Raw genomic sequence first — 14,054 nt, 5'->3', positions numbered from 1 at the left:
GGAGGCAGCGCAATTTCCCACCTAAAGGAGTTCTGCCAAAAAGTAATTTTTGGGGGAAGTGAGGGGTTACAAAGGGTCTCACCACTTGCTGCTGCACTTCTGCCACCATCAGATCTCCAGCATGGCCCGGGATACAGAGCACCGCACCAGGCTGCGCTCCAGCACCAGTGTCCAATCCTTGGCACCCAGAGTTGCAGTTTTCTGACAATGTCCGGCAGCGGCCTCATCTCTGCCAAGCTGGGCCCTTTCCTCCATCCTTCAGTTACTACAGAGGATCCCATAGCAGGTCTTTGTAATCCAGGAGTGCCCTGTGCTGGGGTCCTCACTCTCTTCCCGTTGCTCAGGACGCTGAACAGGCCTCCTTGGCAGTAGCAGCTCCTCTCATACTCTTCACCCAGTGGTCCGGGTAACAAGGTCTGCAACGGTGGTGGGTCAGTCCTCCAGTCATAGCAGTCTTCTCCGGGGCCCTTAAGCTGGGCTCCTTCCCTTTGATGGGCTCCTCCAGCACTATGTCTGACCGGGTCTTTCTCACTGCGGGGTCCTCTTCACTGGCCGGCAGCTAAGGAGGGTAACAGCTAGATCCCCTTCCGTAGATTGACCATGACGTCATCAGCCAGTGTCCAACATCATTCCCTACCATCCAAGTGGGCATAGAGGGGGAATATAACCATGTGGTGAGAGTAGCGAGCCACCATGCCCGAAGCGTGGCAAGCGAAGCGAGCCCACGAGGGATTAACTTTCTTTTTTTGGCTGACTGTGTGGGCAGGAAACTACACTTCCACCCTCAGTGCACGTCACTTCCAGGTACAAAATCTGAAGTGGAAACAGTCTCTACCAATTTCCCATCTCTGACAGGTCCGGCTCTCTTCAAAGGGGATTGCAGGGGACGTCCTCTTCACCAGTTGATGCGGCTCCTCCTCAGCGGCAGCAGAGCATTAGCACTTCCTGGACATGAAGCTCCCTCTTTCTCCGGGGACAACAACACCTTTCCACTGGCAGCAGGACCATAGGCAGGCAACTCTAGGGGCAGCCATGACTCCAGAATGGATGAAGCTGGGGTCCTCCTGAGTCTTCGTGCCGACTACACACAGCCGGGTTCTTTACACTATGGCAGCTCCCTTCATTGATGCCACAGCCGCTGACCTCCCGACCCTCTCCTGCAGTCTGTGTCCTACTGGTCTCCTGACAGCCACTCTCTGCCGGTCATTTGGCTGGAGGCATCTGCTGCTGGTCTGTCATAGTCTGAACCTGATCTTCAAGCTACTTCAGGACAGCCAATCCTCTGGCAGGTACTCTCAACTCTCATCACTGCTACATAACGGCGTTGTTGCACAGCTCCTTCCCATATCTGGAGACTTCCCAATTCTCTCACATTGCCCTATTTTATAACAGTTGCTGGCTGACCCACCTAAGACCCCTACTTCTTAACTGGCTCAGAGGCCCCAGCTACAACCCACCCCCTGGGCCCTCTGCCCTACAACCTGCTCCACCAATGGATCCCCAGGAATTATCCCAGGTAAAGTGGTTGCTGGCTGAAGGGACTAAGAAGAGCAGGGTCAAACTGAGGGCCCTGATTCAGACCAGCACCGGCGTGCGCATGCATGAGACCCAGCCAGCGACAGGCCCTCCGTCGCTACGGGTCTTGCACCAAAAAGGGGCAGCTGTCGATTGTGATTTACAGCCCGCCCCATTTTTGAGGCAGGCAGGGGGGTGGCTGGCCGAATGCCTGCCATTTGGGGGTGGCCTCAGTAGTGAGCTTCTGGCTCTATTAGAGCCGGAAGCTCACTGGGGTTTGCGATGGACGAGACCCTACCACAAGGGTCTCATTGCAAGCCTGATGGTCGCGATGGTCACGACCATTGCGACCATCACCTGGCCGCTCGCAAAAGCTGTGGGTGGTCACCCACAGCTTAGCGAGCGGCCAGGAGGCCGGCTCTGAAAAAAAATGCCACCCTGATTCATAGCGAGCGCTCTGAAAGAGCGTCCAGCTCTGAATCAGGCCCTAAGTTCAATACAACCTGTATATACAGGGGCGTATCTACCCATTGGCCAGGTTGGCACTCGCCAGGGGAGCCGACCAAAGGGGACCCCAGTAGCCAAGGGGTGGACAAGTCCCCCGGCCCCACAAGTGTAGGGCAGACCGCAGTGATAGCAGTCTGCCCTACACAGTTTACAAACACACATCTGCCAGTGGCAGCTGTGTGTTTGTAATAGCAGCCAGCTAATGAGAGTCAAACATTATGGGGGTGGACACTACTGGGAGCAACTACTGGGAGCACTGTATAGGGGTGGCCACTACTGTGGACAATTTAGGGGGTGGGTGGCCACTACTGGGGGCTCTGTATAGGGGTGGCCAATACTGGGGGCAATTTAGGGGGGGTGGCCAGTACTGGGGGCACTGTATATGGGGGACTACTATTGGGGGCACTGTATAGGGGGGACTACTACTGGGGTCTACTACGGGTGGGGCACTGTATGCGGGGGCTACTACTGGGGGCACTGTATAGGGGGGGCTACTACTGGGGGCAATGCAGCATAGGGGGGATTACTATTGGGGCACTGCATGGGGGTGGGGGGGCGCCAGTCCTTTACATTGCCAGAAGCGCTTGGTTCACTAGATACACCCCTGTGTATATACTATCTATTGTGGTGCCTAATATGGTCCCCTAAAGATAGGTAAAGTAAAAAAAAACTGGTGCAGTGGGGCAAAAGAGTACTAAACCCCATCAGCTATATAGACCCCATTCGCTTACCCTATAAACATAAAAGTGGGGCCAAGATATCCTACTAAGCAAATGAGAGACCCCAAACTTAGGGATATCACATTTGTCAGTAACTGTGTTTGTTTCAGTAAGAAGTGTATGCAGAGGCGTATTTATAATGGGTGCAGGGTGCACCCATAAAACTTACCACTCTAGAGTCCCACGTTGGCTGTAAAAAATGTCTGGAAAATAGCCACCGTGGCCATTTTCCTGTCATTTGCACATGCGCAATACAGGGAAAATGGCCAACGCGCAAACGCTACAGACTCTGGGCACACTCTAGTGCCCAGAGTCTATAAGTGCGGCACTGGCCGCGCACCACTCAGTGTGCAGCCGGCCGCCAAATGGAGAGGAGGGGGCCCATGACGGAGACTGCACATGGACCCCCTCCTCTCTAGAAACGCCTCTGAGTGTATGTGTAGGTGTGTCTGTTAGTAAGTGGTGTCTGTGTCAATAAGTGTGTGTGGCAGTAAGTTTAGTGTCAGTGTGATGGTGTCAGTAAGTGTGTTTGCATCAGTGTCAATAAGGGGTCCATGTCAGAAAGTGGTATTTGTCAGTAAGGGGCATCTGTGTCAACGTGTCACTTTCCTAATCCTATAGAAAGTGAATTAATGCTGAAACTTTGATTACAATCTGCTGTAACTGCATGAGTCTCTGAGCTATGCTGCAACTTTGGTATCCTACATATACATATATATATATATATATATATATATATTTTTTTTTATTATTATTTTTTTTATGTGTATATACTCATAGGCAAAAGCCGTTGGATTGTGAAGTGGAACTTTATAAGTTTCACAGACAACTAAAATTTCTAAATTTCTTTGCCAAAAAGGGGGATAAGCTCGAGACCAGAACCCCGTTTAAAATTAAGAGTACGTTTGAATCGCCTTCCACGAATGCATCGATTGAGACATTCATGCATCTCATTAAATCTGATGTTTTGCCCCATATGTAGAAAACCCATATATACCACTCTAATCTTTCCTTGGTGGAGAGATTGGCGGTTAAAACCCTTCATGCCAATAATAAACTTGTGATTCCCCTAGCCGATAAAGGTGGTGGCATTGTGTTGCTCAATCTGTCTGATTATGTGGAGGAGATTATGAGGAAGTTGTCAGATGACACCTGTTATAAGAAATTGACTTATGATCCCATGGATAACTATAAAAAGGAGATTGATTCTATCATACACATGGGTGCAATAATTGGATCGATGAGCACACTGCTAAATTTCTTATACAGGAATATCCTAGGATACCTTTATTGCATGCCTTGCCGAAAATACATAAGTCCTTAGTTCGGCCACCAGGGTGACCTATTATATCCTCTATTGGTTCCTTGGGACAATCTTTATCTCAATATGTTGATTATTTTTTACAGCCCGTTGTCCAAAATACAGAATATTTTTTGAGTGACACATTGGATTTTTTGAAAAAATTGCAATCTATTTGTCAGCCACCAGCCAATTGTCTGCTGGTGACACTAGATGTCACCAGTTTGTATACTAATATCAGTCATGAGGAGGGTATACGAGCGGTCCGAGAGGTAATAGGCTCCAGTCCACACTATGATGGTCCACCAATTTAATTTTTATTGGTTTTGATGGAAGTCATACTACATAAAAATTATTTTTTATTTGATAATGCTTTTTATTTACAGTTAAGAGGGACAGTGATGGGGTCAAACATGGCCCCATCGTATGCGAATCGTTTCATGTATGCATATGAAAAGCGATACATAATGACTCATCATATTTTTTCTAAATTCATTAGTTTTTACATTAGATATATTGATGACCTTTTCATGGTGTGGACTGGAGGTGAAGACCTACTGGGGTGGTTTGTGGAGACCCTAAACGTAATTCCTGGTTCCATTAGATTTTCCAGCATGTGTAGTCCCAGTCACATTGGTTTTCTAGATGTGACTGTGATTGTGGAGAATGATCACTTTTCCACCGTCATTTTTAAAAAGCCTTTATTTAAAATACTTTATTGTTGGCATCCAGCTTTCATTCAAAACCTTTAAAAAATGGTTTGCCGTTTTCTCAGCTTTTCAGAGCAGTTCGTATCACATCTGATTGTGAAAAATTGCCAGAGACTTTAAAGATGATGAGACATTGTTTCATTGAAAGAGGTTATTCCCATTCAGAAGTGCAGTAGGCGATACAGAAGTGCTTATATCTCAATCGTGATGAATTACTTGCCTCCAGTTGTAAAAAGGAGAGCGAAGAGAGACTTGTGTTTTCCAGCACATATTCTATTACTTCTGGTTTGTTGCGTAAATCAATTTTGAAACATTGGCACATTATTGCCCCTGACCCTGTGATGGGCAGTTTATGCCATAATGTGCCATTATTTTGTTACAAACGCAGCCACAATTTGAAGCAATTGATTAGTCCCTCTGACATTGGATCCAACATTCCATCGAACAACAGCTGGTTGAAGTTGCACAAAGGGGTTTTTAAGTGCTCTGGTTGCGTGAATTATCAATATTTGAAAATAGGGGATTCCTTTGTGCACCCTATCACTGGTACGAAGTATAAATTACAATTTCGTATGAACTGTGAGACAAAATATGCAGTTTATGTGATCTTGTGCCCGTGCAACAAGATATATGTTGGCAAGACCATGTGAATGATCAAGGAAAGGATTGCCATGCACAGGTCTTCAATTAAAAAGGCATTTCTAAAGTTGGATCCCAATACTCTACCTGTGGCTAAGCATTTTGTTGCTATGGGACATAGGACCTCACTCAGAGTCGGTCGTTGCGGCCGCACAGTCGTACGCATACGATGTTTTTCTTTCTGCATCTGCGCACGGCTAGCAGTGCGCATGTGCGTACGAGCTCTACCGATCAAAAATACTGTCGGTCGTAGGGCTTCTGACACGGAAGTGGATTGCTAAAGTTGATTGACAGGAAAGACCGTTTGTGGGAGTATACGGGGGTGGTGGTCTGCAAATGGAGGCGTTCTTCAGCGTTTCCAGGTGTTTTTGGGGAGTGCATAAATTACCTGGTTCGTACGACCAAGAATTGCGGATGCATGAAAACGTCACTCTACGAACAGAATGATCATCCAGGCTAAGGTAGGCAAGAAGCGTCCGTAAGCCACAACAGTACTGATGTTACCTGCGATGTTTCGATTTGGAACCACACAAACCAAGCAGCTAAGATTGCTGCATTGTAACTATTAACACTGCTAATTACCTTGTAACTCATTTCACTTGCGTGTGCATTAGGGAATTCATTACACAAATGTTTATTTGTGCTTTTTAAACATTTTTTTGCTAAAACACTTTTTAAAACATCTAGCATTGTGTTTTGCGTAGCAGCCTTTTCAGATACCACACTTTTTAAACCTTGTATACATTGATATAGTTAAAGATAGACATTTAAATTTTTTTATTATTTTGAAATTTGCCTTTCATCACAATGTAAATAATAACTGTTTAGGCAACATTTGAATATAATTAAAATAATTTTTTTTTATAAAAAAAAAACTTTTTTTATTTAAAAAAAAAAGAGCTTGAGACATTGGTGACAAGAAATATGGGGACTGGACAACAGGTGAGGGAGGAGATATCCAGGGCTACTTGCATCATTTGGGCCTGCTCGGAGGAAGAGGTAAGCTACGGACAGCCGACTGGCGTGTAACACGCCGATTGGCCTGGCCAGAGGTAGATGGGATTTCCTCTGGCCTAGGCATAGGGCTCTCCATACTTTCGGGGGTGGCTGTTGGGCTGCCAGAGGTGGTGGTCCTGGGAGGAAGGGAGTCTTGCTCCATCATGGCAGGTGGGTATTGGCCAAACGATCTAGGGCCCCAGCAATGGTCTCCAGGGCCACCGCCACCCTCACCAGAGTGGTCTCCATCCTCAGAAGAACACATGTGTTATCCTGAGTTTGGGAGACCAACCTGGTGAGGAGAGGCACTGCTCGGTCTGATGGTTGCCCTGGAGTAGACTCCACAGGGTCCCCAGATGGAGTACTTGGATCCTCCCATGCTGAGTCTTCATCTGTGCTGGACCCAGACCTGACCTCAAGAGCAGGCACTACCTCCTCTGAGTCTGGAATATAAAAAAAAAATGTTATTTGTTTTGCCCCCCCCAAAAAAACATAGACGTTTGAGCTTTATACTTTCTGTCTAACAAAATAAAATTACCTTCTTGCACATGTGGAGCGATGAAGTCGGCCATGTCAGTGTCCATAGTGGATACGCCAACTATCTCCTCTTCCGTCACACATCCCTGAGCCAACGTCTCCAACCTTGTCAAGGCCAGCTCCTCAGGGATGGGACCACCACCTGTTCCCGCAGCATGGTCCACCCTACTCCGTAGCTTCCTCTTCAGTTGGTATTTGAAATCCGTCCAGCTGTCAATGTTATTTTGGATATTTTAAGTGTTACTTTATTTAAATAAGATCAAGCATTGGACTTCAGTACACTCACAATATCATTTTCTTACCGTTTTTTAACGACTTTCTGTGTTCTGTAGGTTGTCCCCACAGCCTTAACAGCCCTGGATATCTCCTCCCAAATCCTGTCTTTGGCTCCAGCACCCATATTTCTGGGTGCATTGACTAGGTTCTCCATTGTCATGGTCACCAATGTCTCAAGCTCGATCCGTGAAAATGGAGGGTTTCTTGGCCTTGGCCTGCTTGGGCCCGCCTCCTCCTCCTCTACTGGTGGACTTTGATTCCCAGCACCTACAACAATTTTTAAAATAGTAAAAAATTTTAAAATTTTTTAAGGGAAATATGACCAGTTCTTGTGTTGTGTAAAAAATGTGATTTGCACTTACCTGGCTCAGTTGGCCTCTGCTCACCATGCTCCTCACTTGACATTCTGCTAACCTGTGAGAGAGCATGAAGATTACTGCTTGTGCAGACTTTTTTATAGATGTGATCGCATCCCTGGATTGGTTACCCGTGCATCCTTATTTCCCTAACTACAAATGCACACCTTTCCTGCATTCCGTAATTACTGTGTGGGTTGTGCTAGATGTGAGCGCATCCCTGGATTGGTTACCCGTGCATCCTTATTTCCCTAACTACAAATGCACACCTTTCCAGCATTCTGTAATCACTGCGTGGGTTGTGCTAGATGTGAGCGCATCCCTGGATTGGTTACCCGTGCATCCTTATTTCCCTAACTACAAATGCACACCTTTCCTGCATTCCGTAATTACTGCGTATGTTGTGCTAGATGTGAGCGCATCCCTGGATTGGTTACCTGTGCATCCTTATTTCCCTAACTACAAATGCACACCTTTCCTGCATTCCGTAATTACTGCGTGGGTTGTGCTAGATGTGAGCGCATCCCTGGATTGGTTACCCGTGCATCCTTATTTCCCTAACTACAAATGCACACCTTTCCTGCATTCCGTAATTACTGCGTGGGTTGTGCTAGATGTGAGCGCATCCCTGGATTGGTTACCCGTGCATCCTTATTACCCTAACTACAAATGCACACCTTTCCTGCATTCCGTAATTACTGGGTGGGTTGTGCTAGATGTGAGCGCATCCCTGGATTGGTTACCCGTGCATCCTTATTTCCCTAACTACAAATGCACACCTTTCCTGCATGTTTCAATAACTGGGGTTTGGTTTCTTTATTTAAGGCAAAGCCAAATGTTCCCTTACTTGTGGGTTGTAGTTGGAGTGTTTGGTGGTGCAGGAGGTTTTTGATAGTAGTTAAATTGTTTGAAGTTGTTTGAAAGGTGCTTGTGTGTGTTGATTGAGAGGTGCTTGTGTGTGTTGTTTGAGAGGTGCTTGTGTGTGTTGTTTGAAAGGTGCTTGTGTGAGTTGTTTGAGAGGTGCTTGTGTGAGTTGTTTGTGTTTTTCTTTCTTTTTATTTTGGTGTTGTTTTTTTTTTTTTTTTTTGTTCTTTTTTGGGTGTTTTTTTTGCGTTCCTTTCTTTTTGGAGGTTGTTTTTTGTGTGTTCCTTTATTTTTGGGTGGGTTTTTTTTTTGTTTCATTTTTTTGGTGTTTGTTTTTTGTGTTCCTTTATTTTTGTAGGTTTTTTTTGTTCCTTTCTTTTTGGTGGTTGTTTTTTGTGTTCCTTTATTTTTGTAGGTTTTTTTGTTTGTTCCTTTCTTTTTGGTGGTTGTTTTTTGTGTTCCTTTATTTTGGGTGGGGGTTTATTTGTTTACTTTCTTTCGGGTGGTGGTTTTTTGTTTTTTTTACTTTTTTTGGTGGTGGTGGTTTTTGTGTTCCTTTATTTTGGGATTTTGTTTTTTTTTAGTGTTTTGTTTTTGGTGGTGGTTTTTGTTTGTCAAATTTGATTGGTTCTGACATTTAACAAACCCCGTTAATTGTTGTGCTTGAGCCGGTTACTTGTTCGGTTTGGTTGGCTGGTTTTTTGTCTCCTTTAAAAATCCAATGTTATTTGAAGAATCAAGTAAGTGTGCCAGCCTACTGCATTTCATTTTTTTTTGGATCAACAATCCTAAAAAACTTACATTTTTTGGTACTCATTTTTTTTTTTTTTACATTTATTAAAGGTCTTTAACAGTACATTTTGGACTTGAATCAGGTAAGTGTCTATTTATTCAAACCTACACTTATTTTTAAATTTATTTTTAAAATAATTAAAAACATTACTTTTAATATTGTTTATTGATCTATTTGGTAAATGTAAATTTGTACATTTAAAAACAATTCATATTTGCGATTGTAAAAATTAAGCATAGTTTTAACAATAATAGTAGTAATATTGGTTTTTACTCAAAAAATCTAAATCATTTTTTTATTCCCTCTAATTTTAAAAACGTACAACAAATACACATGTACTGATTCCCGAAGATGGCACTGCCCGACCCTGTAAGAATATGCACCATTATTATAAAGCTAAGTATTTTTGCACAAATATTCAAAAAACACTCTGTAGAACCAATTTAAAATATAAATGTAACTTTACAGAGCGATGTTGGACAGCTAATAGTGGCCATGTTGCCCCCCACCAACCTTCCTCAGCCTCCTCAGCCTCCTCCTGGGCATAGGCATAGGAGGCGTGCAAGGGCCAAGATATATAGAACACGTGTCACCCTTTTTGGAATGCCTGATGATGTGGTTGTAACCACTTATCGCCTGCCTCCAAATATTATCCTAGACACTCTTTCAATAATAAAGAATGATCTAGAAAGTCAGATTAACATTCCTACAGCAATCTCACCACTTAAACAGTTGTTGGCGGTGTTACATTTTTGCGCCTCAGGGTCCTTCCAAACCACTGTGGGGCTGGTGGGTGGCCTCTCCCAGCCCTCATTTTCACGGATCCTGAGGCGTGTGCTAGATGCATTTTTCAATCATCTAGCACATTTTATTAGTATGCCTTTGGATATGGAAGCCCTTGATGTGGTAAAGCAGAAGTTTTTTTAAATTGCAGGCTTTCCACACATCATAGGGATAGTGGATGGCCCTCACATACCACTTCTGCCCCCTGCATGCAGGGAACAAATATATAGGAACCGAAAACATTACCATTCCCTAAATGTAATGGTGCTATGTGATGCATCCCTCCAGATCCTCTCCCTGAATGCCAAATTCCCAAGCTGCAGCCATGACGCGTATGTGATCCAGCATTCAGGGATTTGGCCCAAATTAAGCACACTGCAAGCTGGTGACACGTGGATTCTTGGTAAGTAAAAATCCAGTATGTATTTTATTTCTAGTAATAGTGTAAACAGGTTCTCATGGTAAATGTATGTATCTTTTGGTGTCCCATTTCTTCAGTTGACAGTGGCTATCCTTGCACGCCCTGGCTGCTGACTCCTTATTTTTAGGAACCGCAAACACTTTCATTCACTGAATGTAATGGTGGTATGTGATGCCTCCCTCCAGATCCTGTCCCTGAATGCCAAATTCCCCGGGAGAGCACATGATTCCTTCGTCATCTGGCAATCAGGGATTTGGCACAAATTAGACAACCTACAAGCTGGTGATGCGTGGCTTGACACCTTCTGTTGCAACCAATGCAAAGCTTGTTACACAATGGTCCTGATGTTTGTTTTTGTTTTTTCACAGGAGATAGTGGTTACCCTTGCACGCCCTGGCTGCTCACTCCTTATTTGGTTCCCACACCAGGGCCCCAAACTCACTATAATGCCATGTTTACTGCCACCAGGCAGGTGGTGGAGCGCTGTATCGGCCTTTTAAAGGGCCGGTTCCGGTGTCTCCATCACTCTGGTGGTGCACTCATGTACTCGTCGGATATGGTTTCTCGCATTGTGGTCCTTTGTGGGATTTTACACAACATTGCAATAAGGAGTCAAGTACCCATGCAGCCAGAGGAGGCCTTGCCAGAGGATGGCCCCCCAGAGGAAGGTGTTGTGATGCTGTTGGGGGGGGCCAGACGCGATTATGTTATTTCTCATTTTTTTAGGTATGCATACTTACATTTTTATTTAAAAAAAACACTTTTTGCAAATGTATTTTAATGTGTACCTTTTTCTTTTGTTTTCTTTTCCTGCCAACCAAATTACAACACTTTCCAAAACCTGCAAAAAAAATGGAACCCATTGACAATACCCTGTATGTTTTTGGACAACTCACACATTTTGCACGAATATCCCCCAACATGTTTAGTTAATTTGCCTTTTTGTTTTAGTAATTTCTATGTTTCCCATTCAAAAATCAGTTTTTTACTATAGTTGTTTATGTTTGACTAAGCCAGATGTTTTATTTGCCCAAACCATGAGGACATTTGTTATGTGTGAATCTGTTATGAAATTATTTTTACCAGTAAAAGCCTGTTGGCAACATGTTTGTTATTTAATAAATGTTTTCAATTAAATACAAATGTTGATTTAAAAAAAAATAAAAAAAATAGCCATTTAGAGGTGGATAATGTATGCCAACCCATAATTAAAAAATATACAACATTACTGCAAATGTTCTTAAGGTTTACTAATACAATATAAGTTCTTACACTATGGAAAGGCACCCACCTTTGTTCACAAATTTGTTTACATGCAGAATTACACCCTTTAATGTGTGTCAAAAAAGAGGACAAATGTTTGAAATACAAAAACTTTATTTTTTTTTTTGTGTCAGAAAAATGAAAAAATATGAAAACAAAAAAACTAAACATCCTCCAAATGCCCCACTATTCGTTGGAGGCAGCAGTAGGCCTGCATTAAAAATCCCGAGGTCTCTCTGAGGTCCTCCTGAATTTTCCTCAGTATGTGGGTTAGATCTGTGGAAATTTAAAAAATTTTGAGGATTAAATACTTCATTAAAATTACAAACATTTGAAAATTACACATTATTCAATGTACCAAAAAGTGTTTAAACACAATAATGTTACGGTGTGTTTGAAAGTATCAGCCACACAACATTATTAATAGGTTTCTAATTTTATGTGTTAAACTAATTGGAAACCCTAACTATGTGGCATAAGCCAAAAACCACTATGATGATGTTACAAATAATGGGAGGTGTATTCTTAAGTCACGATGGCCATATCCTTAAAACACAATGCACGTATTCACTTCTAGAATGTTGTGGATAAACCTAAAATACAATGTGTTTGTTTGCTATGGAAAACATCACTTTGCCTAAGTACATTAGTACATTTTAAACACAGTGTACACAACATCAACAAGGGTAGTCTGGTTCATAGCACCTTGCCAAGTTTGGTGACATGTTTTTTTACATTGTAAAATACTAATCCGAATGTAATCATTATTTCCTAAAAATACAAAACATTTTTAATAAACCACTAAACCTATAATTTTGGGGTCCACAATAAAAAAAAGGCCCAGCCACAAAACCTAAGGTCGTAATTCTCAAAAATAGCATTACTGCGCAATGATTTGGAACCCTATAGAGAACATTTTTAAACGAAAAAAAAAAAGGTCATCAATTTGTACAAAAACATGGATAACAACAACACCCAAATATATAAAAAAAACATACCCTCAGAGTGCTCGGACACAGCAACAGATGTGGGCGGAAATCCTTCCGGGGAAGGAGAATATTCGGGAGTGGGGGGAATGGTTGAAGGGGAAATGGGGCAGGAAAGATCCAAGGGAGGGGAGATTTGAGACATTTGGGATGAGTGGGCAGGGGAGGGAGGAAGACTTGGGGAGGATTGGAAGAGGGAGGGTTACTGGGGGAGTATGGTGGTGGGGAGGGAGGGCTGGGTTGAGGGGATGCAGGTGAGGGCTGCAAGTTTACAACAGCATGTCTTTGCATTCTGCGTGCCCCTCTCTGTCTCCGCTGTGCTTCTAAAATGTAAACATAAAAATCAAAAAAAAAATTAGTTTAGAATTTTGGCTACACAATACAAGTACACTTTACACATTCTGGACAATAGGGACAACATACAGGAGGGTTTTTTAACATTGACTATAATAATTGGCAAAGGAACATACATTTTTAACAGTCCACTAATTATTACTTTAAAACAAATGCATACTTACGTCTGCGTATTTGCGCCCGCAAATTCATGAGGAGCGCAGGCGACCGGCGGCGCAGGTCTGACCAGCACCTCTCTAATTGGGCAATATTGCGCCTGTACCCCGCTGATCGGAGGGCTCACCTCACCTCCGCATAGGCCGCCCGCTTTATGCGGTTGGAAATGGGCGGCACAGCGTGGGTAATCCGCCTGTCCAGGATGTTTACCAGGACAAGCAACTCTCTCCTGGTAAAGGCTGCGGCTCTCATGATGGCAATGGCCGATTTTACAGAAAACATGAAATATACATGGGGTACAAAAAATATGATTGGCTAAAATATTTACACTTTCCTCAAAAAAAACACTATTGGCCAATCCTTTAATCATGTGTCCCCAAAAATAAGGTCACATTTGATTGGCTACAACACGCAGTGTGCAATTGCAAACATGAGAGTGCAAGTGATCCTAATGCAAAATGCACATGCATTTATAAAGTTAAAACAATTAGCAAACGTACATTCACAGTTAATAAACCTTACTTTGTTTTTCAAATTGTGTAAAAAAACAAAACGGAGAAAACAACCACGAAATGAACAATAAAGTTTATTGACACATGATTAAAAACTCATTTTAAAGAACAGCAAGAGTTAAACACTTAATTAGATAATTGACAAAAAGCTAATAACAAGCTGATCGATAGTCCATGTAAACATGACATGTGACCATCAAAACAGCACATACGGCCGCAAACATCAGAACATAATTAGCATACAGCAACTGACAGCGCCTTACTACGATTGACTCGTTCGTTCGTTCAGATCAGTCGGTAGCTAGAGGAGGTGCAGTGCTAACGAATGGGCGTCACTTTGTTTACGATCGCCCTGCGGTACAATCGG

This window comes from Taudactylus pleione, unplaced genomic scaffold (assembly GCF_031769625.1).
Source record: "Taudactylus pleione unplaced genomic scaffold, aTauple2 ptg000381l, whole genome shotgun sequence".
NCBI lineage: Eukaryota > Metazoa > Chordata > Amphibia > Anura > Myobatrachidae > Taudactylus > Taudactylus pleione.
This window is presented reverse-complemented; position numbering follows the sequence as displayed.